Genomic DNA, 8,648 nt, shown 5'->3' with positions numbered 1-8,648 from the left:
CCGCAATATTGATTCTAAAGAAAGTGTTAGGAATGTGGAGACTGAAAGAAAAGAGGCCGAGACGACGACGTCATTCGCGATTATTCAAAAAGTAAAACCTTGCTGGCGTCATGTCTTTTGTTTGCTTGGTGTCCTCACCGAGAGGTTGATTGCTGCAGCCAATCACGGGCCAGATGCTGCGCCATCTGTGACGTGATTGGCTCATCCTGCAGCAGGGAGCGTCTGAGGACATCCTCACTTTGGACTGTTGGAACTGATGATGCTCTCTAATATTTGCTCACTCCTAAACACAAACCTATTTTCTAATTGAGATATTGTATGAGTTAATTTTAGCAATACTTAAGTATGTAACCACGATTACATTATTGAGCATTCATTGATTCCAATGTTATTGTTGGTAAACAAGTATTCGGACAGTGGCCGTGTTTTGGGCTTTTGTCATTTAAATATGCAAGTTATAAAAAAAAAAAACACGACGTCCTAAATGTTAATATATTATAAATATTGCTGTGTATGTTTAATAATAAGGTTGCTTGAACGACATTATGAACACAGACAACACCTCCCTCAAAAATACAAAATGCTTCGTTCCCCCTGTAGCATTAAACACTTTTCTCGACACAAACGTCATTAAAGCTCACCTTTAAGCAAACACGCGCAGCACCTGCATTTTGGAACAAGGGTGCAGTGATGGAAGAAATAAAAAAATATAATAAATGGACATGTGTCAAACTCAATGCCCGGAGGTCAAATCTGGCCCGCCACACCCGCGAAAGCCTGGAAATGATGTGTTAATTTTCTTACTAAATATATTTGTTCTTTCCCCTTTGACATTAAAAATCATGTACTGCATGCAATTGCATATCTTTTAAAATTCAATATCAAAATCAAAATATTATACTATCATGTTTCCCAAAAATAATTTTTGTTAAAATAAAAATAAATTCCAGAGATGTCCGATAATATATAAATGCAGTAAAATGTAATATCGGAAATTATCGGTATCAATCAATCAATCAATCAATGTTTATTTATATAGCCCTAAATCACAAGTGTCTCAAAGGGCTGCACAAGCCACAACGACATCCTCGGTATAGCCCACATAAGGGCAAGGAAAAACTCACCCCAGTGGGACGTCGATGTGAATGACTATGAGAAACCTTGGAGAGGACCGCATATGTGGGTAACCCCCCCCCCCCCTCTAGGGAGACCGAATGCAATGGATGTCGAGTGGGTCTAACATAATATTGTGAGAGTCCAGTCCATAGTGGATCCAACATAACAGTAAGAGTCCAGTCCACAGTGGGGTCAGCAGGAAACCATCCCGAGCGGAGACGGGTCAGCAGCGCAGAGATGTTCCCAACCGATATACAGGCGAGCGGTCCACCCCGGGTCCCGACCCCGGACAGCCAGCACCCCATCCATGGCCACCGGATCTGTGTGTCTCCCCTTCCACAAGGGATAGGGGGGAGCAGAGGAGAAAAGAAAAGAAACGGCAGATCAACTGGTCTAAAAAAGGGGGGCTATTCAAAGGCTAGAGTATACAAATGAGTTTTAAGATGGGACTTAAATGTTTCTACTGAGGTAGCATCTCTAATTGTTACCGGGAGGGCATTCCATAGTACTGGAGCCCGAATAGAAAACGCTCTATAGCCCGCAGACTTTTTTTGGGCTCTGGGAATCACTAATAAGCCGGAGTTCTTTGAACGCAGATTTCTTGCCGGGACATATGGTACAATACAATCGGCAAGATAGGCTGGAGCTAGACCGTGTAGTATTTTATACGTAAGTAGTAAAACCTTAAAATCGCATCTTAAGTGCACAGGAAGCCAGTGCAGGTGAGCCAGTATAGGCGTAGTATGATCAAACTTTCTTGTTCTTGTCAAAAGTCTAGCAGCCGCATTTTGTACCAATTGTAGTCTTTTAATGCTAGACATAGGGAGACCCGAAAATAATACGTTACAGTAATCGAGACGAGACGTAACGAACGCATGAATAATGATCTCAGCGTCGTATCGTGTTTTTTTATTATCGGTATCGTCTTTTTAAATTTTTTTTATTTTTATTTTTTATTAAATCAACATAAAAAACACAAGATACACTTACAATTAGTGCACCAACCCAAAAAACCTCTGTCCCCCCACAAAAGGGTTGTTTCTTTCTGTTATTAATATTGTGGTTCCTACATTATATATCAATATATATCAATACAGTCTGCAAGGGATACAGTCCGTAAGCACACATGATTGTGCGTGCTGCTGGTCCACTAATAGTACTAACCTTTAACAGTTAATTTGACTCATTTTCATTAATTACTAGTTTCTATGTAACTGTTTTTATATTGTTTTACTTTCTTTTTTATTCAAGAAAATGTTTTTAATTTATTTATCTTATTTTATTAATTTTTTTAAAAAGTACTTTATCTTCACCATACCTGGTTGTCCAAATCAGGCATAATAATGTGTTAATTCCACGACTGTATATATCGGTTGATATCGGTATCGGTTGAGATCGGTAATCAAAGAGTTGGACAATATCGGATATCGGCAAAAAGCCATTATCGGACATCCCTAATAAATACTGTACTTAAATATCTGCTTGAATTATGATTTGAAAACAAATGATCAATCAAATTGTACACTGTAAAAATTAACAATAGATTTTACGGTTAAATTCTGCCGACAAGAGCTTTTTTTTTTAACCGTAAAATCAACTTTGGTACAGTTTTTTCCCATATACAGTAAGACACTAAAACATTAAAAAACAAACAAAAAAAACATTAAAACAACAATATTTTACGGTAAAAAAAAAAAAACTTGCAGTTCGGTTGCTCGATTTTTACCGCTAAAACAGTGGAATTGTTTCTCCATTCCATTTATTTCGGTTTTTTTATATGCTGTAAAAAAAAACACTGCTTTTACTGTAAATTTTGGTGACTGTTTTTATAATAAAATTTAAATATTATTTTTGCAGCTTATGTAAAAAAATATATTGTTAATGTATTATATATATATATATACATGTATATTCATATATTATTCACTGTTAAAATCGACCCTCTGAGGGCAACCATAACTGCGATGTGGCCCTCACTGAAAACAAGTTTGACACTCCTGATATAGGAGAAAGTTATGTAAGTTATGTTTGACTTTAGCATCTCATTTGGCATTAATGTGGTGCGTTCAAATACCCTCGATTAGAGTTAGTAACAGCTGCACGTTAAAACACGCACATATACACCCACAAGTTCAGACCCCTTGTTGTTGTTTTTTGCTACAGTGCCACCTATTTTGTTTATGGATACAGAAGATGGAACAATAAACACTTTATAAGTGATCAAGTGATTTGCTAAGCTAGTTGAACATCAGCAGGCACAAGACTTTAATACAACATTCCTTATACATGTCAGGTTCAAACACTGATGACATCTATTAAACAAGACAAGAAGCAAGGAATTAAACAGAGACCGAATTAAATTTGGCTTAATTGAGGAGAGACGCTTAGACACTGTACCCTTGTTAAGTGTCGTACCACGCCCCTGACGAAAGATTGTACGCCTCCTCTATTATTTGGACTTTCCCTGATTACATGGCAACAGCTGTTTCTAAGGGAGGGGGGTCGTAAACAGCCATCGCCTTTGGTTACAGAACAGTTCAAAGAAGAGGTCCCTGGAGGGAAGTCAGGTCCTGCTTCCTCTTCGCTTTGTAGATCTCGTGTCAAGACAATATCTTTCTGTTGATTACAATACATGAAAGAAACAGAACACCTTCATGTTGCTTCCCATCCTACACAGTGGAGTTTTACAAGCCTTTTGCTTGGTCGGATCAAAGACAGCTTTTGTCAAAAGTGGACTTTACTATAATTTTATCATATCTATTTAAAATGTGCAAATAAATAACATATATCAGTGGTTCTCAACCTTTTTTCAGTGATGTACCCCCTGTGAACATTTTTTTAATTCAAGTACCCCCTAATCAGAGCAAAGCATTTTTGGTTGGAAAAAAAAGAGATATAAAGAAGCACTATGTCATCAGTTTCTGATTTATTAAATTGTATAACAGTGAAAAATATTGCTCATTTGTAGTGTTTTTTCTTGAACTATTTGGAAAAAAAGATATAAAAATAACTAAAAACTTGTTGAGGAATAAACAAGTGATTCAATTATAAATTAAAGCTGCAAGCAGCGATGGCCGGGACCGACTTTGAGGGCTCATAAAATCCAAACCGGAGCAGTAATTAAAACTCTTTCATCAACTTTTAATCAGAAGGGTTCAATCTCTCTCCTGTGGTAATTTGAAGCCGACACGACAAACGCGCTCAGAGGAGATAATGTTAGAAAAAAGGTGACTGTTTTTACACAACTTTTGTTTTGAAGGGGGAATTGCAAACTTCCTGTTGATTTTTGCCGGAAATTGTCAGTGTATGAAATATAGGTCTAAGTGAGAGCTCCATAGAGGTTTTTGTTTCATATCTCTACGACATTCCTACTGGGAGTTACAGGCAGTTTTGTCTGTGTTTTCTTCCTAGTCATGTCATACCAGTCCTGATGTGTGCGTCCAATTTGGTGAGTTTTGAAGCATGTTAAGAGGGTCAAGTTACAGCTCAAAGAGGCGGCGGTATGATAATAAAACGCTAGAAATTCAATAGGGTCCTCTGTCCCAAAGGGACTCTGTCCCTAATAAAGATTTCTACACATAGAAGTAATCATCAACTTAAAGTGCCCTCTTTGGGGATTGTAATAGAGATCCATCTGGATTCATGAACTTAATTCTAAACATTTCTTCACAAAAAAAGGAAATCTTTAACATCAATATTTATGGAACATGTCCACATTTTTGAATTGTTGCTATTTTTAGAATATTTAAAAAAAATCTCCTGTACCCCTTGGCATACCTTCAAGTACCCCCAAGGGTACGCGTACCCCCATTTGAGAACCACTGACATATATGATGGAATGGAATATAGGTGTATTGATATTTGCACAGGTACAGGACAGTACAGGTACATTGGAATTATTGTGAGGTTTCTGCCTGAGCCCACTTTTACAAAAACAAGAGCTATAAAATAGAATGGCGTTGTGAGAAAAAAAACAAATAAAGAAAAAGGGGATTACATGAGAAAAAAAAAGTACAAAGTAAAAAAAATTATATAGATATGTTATATTAACAGGTAATTGAAATAAACTTTACAGGTGTTAGAATAAGAGTATAAGAAATAAAAAATGAGGGGAACACTGTACAATAATGGTCATCGACTTCACGAAGAGAGTGACCCCGGTGGAGCCCATCAAGATCCAGGGGCAGGGAGGTGGCAGTAGTGGAGCAGTACAAGTACCTGGGAGTCCACTTGAACAGCAGACCGGACTGGAAGGACAACTGCAAATCTGGCGCCCTAGGCAAGATTTTAGGTGGCGCCCCCCCCCACATCGGCAGTGAAGTGTATATACTCACAAGAAACCGAATAGCTTTGTCTTTGACCTTTTTTTTTACTTAAAGAAAGCAAATTAACAATCAGAATAGTTAACAAGATAAAAAAAAATATGAATAAATAAATGAATGCAAAAAATAAAAAATGAATATATGAAATACAATATTTTTTACATACATATTGCTTAATTAACATTAATGATGTGCACTTTAACAACTAGGCTTACAACTATACCTAATATATAAAGGGGTGGAAAAGTGACTATTACCTGCAGGGCAAACATTAGCTAACCAGAAGGCAATAACAATGTAAACAAAAAACACCTGCTTAAAAGATCTAATACAAATGTCCCTGAGGAATGTAAGGTGGGAGTACTGTAATTACCTAACGTTACATTATTATTTTCCATAACAATTTAGCCCCCTCCACAATATTAACCCGACGTTAAAACAGAACTAGCTATTTATTGATTAGCAATTGCCGAATCATGTAACATTAGCTTAATGCTAAAAAGCCAGGTTACTATCACATTCTGTAACAGACAAATAATTTCATGTAGGCTAACGTTACCTACCTGCTACCTCTGTCTTTTCTCGTTTCTCCTCCTCTTCTTTTCTCTTTTTTCTTCCCTGGGCACCTGACAGTTTTGGCCGTTTTGACATCTTGTGTTGATTTTTTGATGTGGTGACGTCCAAAAAGAGTCATGATACGGGAAGGGAGGGGGCGCATCGTGCGGGGGGGGGGGGGGCGTAATGTTGTAACAAATAATATTTCTATTATATAGGCTTTACTTTGCATTTTAATTAACGTGGGATTATTTTTTGCATTTAGAAATAATAGTACCAACTTTTTTTCTCTCTCCAACATTTGTGGCACTGGCGTGGCGCCCCCTAATGGACGGCGCCCTTAGCATTTGCCTATACGGCCTATGCCACGGGCCGGCCCTGCAAGAAGGGCATGAGCAGACTCTTTTTCCTGAGGAAGCTTAAGTCCTTTAATGTTTTGCAGCAAGCTGTTGGAGATCTTTGATCAGTCTGTTGTGGCCAGTGCCCTCTACTTTGCAGTGGTCTGTTGGGGGCAGCAGCACCAGCAAAAGGGACTTAAACCGGATCGACAAACTGATCCGGAAATCCGGCCAAACTATTGGCACGCAGTTGGAGGCGTTTGTGTCAGTGAGGGACAGGAGGACACTGGACAAACTGCTGGCCATCATGGACAATCCTGCCCACCCACTCCACCTGACAATTGAGGGACAGCGGAGTTCATACTCCAACAGGCTCCTTCAGCTTCCTTCCCACAGTGTTCCATTCAAGAACTCCTTCATTCCGCACTCCATCCAGCTGTATAATCACTCGCCATACAGCAATAGATGATGTCTATTACCTGACACCTGACATGTTAGCTACTTATTTGTTTATAATGTCTATTTTCTGCTGGATTTATCCATCCATCCATCCATCTTCTTCCGCTTATCCGAGGTCGGGTCGCGGGGGCAGCAGCCTAAGAAGGGAAGCCCAGACTTCCCTCTCCCCAGCCACTTCGTCCAGCTCTTCCTGTGGGACCCCGAGGCGTTCCCAGGCCAGCCGGGAGACATAGTCTTCCCAACGTGTCCTGGGTCTTCCCCGCGGCCTCCTACCGGTCGGACGTGCCCTAAACACCTCCCTAGGGAGGCGTTCGGGTGGCATCCTGACCAGATGCCCGAACCACCTCATCTGGCTCCTCTCCATGTGGAGGAGCAGCGGCTTTACTTTGAGCTCCCCCCCGGATGGCAGAGCTTCTCACCCTATCTCTCGGAGGAAACTCATTTCGGCCGCTTGTACCCGTGATCTTGTCCTTTCGGTCATAACCCAAAGCTCATGACCATAGGTGAGGATGGGAACGTAGATCGACCGGTAAATTGAGAGCTTTGCCTTCCGGCTCAGCTCCTTCTTCACCACAACTGCTGGATTTACTCTCTATTTTATGCTGCAGCTGTCACATATACTGTAATATTGTACATGGTCATTGTTATATATTGTATATATTATATAAACATAATATATCAGTATGTATCCTATACTGTACATATATTATGTAAAAATTACGTATATATTAGGGATGTCCGATAATGGCTTTTTGCCGATATCCCGATATTGTCCAACTCTTTAATTACCGATACCGATATCAACTGTCTGATTGTGGCGGTCCGCTCCCTGTATGATCAGTGCCAGAGCTTGGTCCGCATTGCCGGTAGTAAGTCGGACACGTTTCCAGTGAGGGTTGGACTCCGCCAAGGCTGCCCTTTGTCACCGATTCTGTTCATAACTTTTATGGACAGAATTTCTAGGCGCAGTCAAGGCGTTGAGGGGATCTGGTTTGGTGGCTGCAGGATTAGGTCTCTGCTTTTTGCAGATGATGTGGTCCTGATGGCTTCATCTGGCCAGGATCTTCAGCTCTGGCTGGATCGGTTCGCAGCCGAGTGTGAAGCGACTGGGATGAGAATCAGCACCTCCAAGTCCGAGTCCATGGTTCTCGCCCGGAAAAGGGTGGAGTGCCATCTCCGGGTTGGGGAGAAGATCTTGCCCCAAGTGGAGGAGTTCAAGTACCTCGGAGTCTTGTTCACGAGTGAGGGAAGAGTGGATGGTGAGATCGACAGGCGGATCGGTGCGGCGTCTTCAGTAATGCGGACGCTGTATCGATCCGTTGTGGTGTAGAAGGAGCTGAGCCGGAAGGCAAAGCTCTCAATTTACCGGTCGATCTACGTTCCCATCCTCACCTATGGTCATGAGCTTTGGGTTATGACCGAAAGGACAAGATCACGGGTACAAGCGGCCGAAATGAGTTTCCTCCGCCGAGTGGCGGGGCTCTCCCTTGGAGATAGGGTGAGAAGCTCTGCCATCCGGGGGGAGCTCAAAGTAAAGCTGCTGCTCCTCCACATAGAGAGGAGCCAGATGAGGTGGTTCGGGCATCTGGTCAGGATGCCACCCGAACGCCTCCCTAGGGAGGTGTTTAGGGCACGTCCGACCGGTAGGAGGCCGCGGGGAAGACCCAGGACACGTTGGGAAGACTATGTCTCCCGGATGGCCTGGGAACGCCTCGGGGTCTCACAGGAAGAGCTGGACGAAGTGGCTGGGGAGAGGGAAGTCTGGGCTTCCCTGCTTAGGCTGCTGCCCCCGCGACCCGACCTCGGATAAGCGGAAGAAGATGGATGGATGGATGGATATCAACCGATACCGATATCA

This window comes from Nerophis lumbriciformis, linkage group LG17, assembly GCF_033978685.3.
Source record: "Nerophis lumbriciformis linkage group LG17, RoL_Nlum_v2.1, whole genome shotgun sequence".
Classification (NCBI taxonomy): Eukaryota; Metazoa; Chordata; class Actinopteri; order Syngnathiformes; family Syngnathidae; genus Nerophis; species Nerophis lumbriciformis.
The sequence above is the reverse complement of the archived record's forward strand: the minus strand, read 5'-3'. Positions refer to the sequence as shown.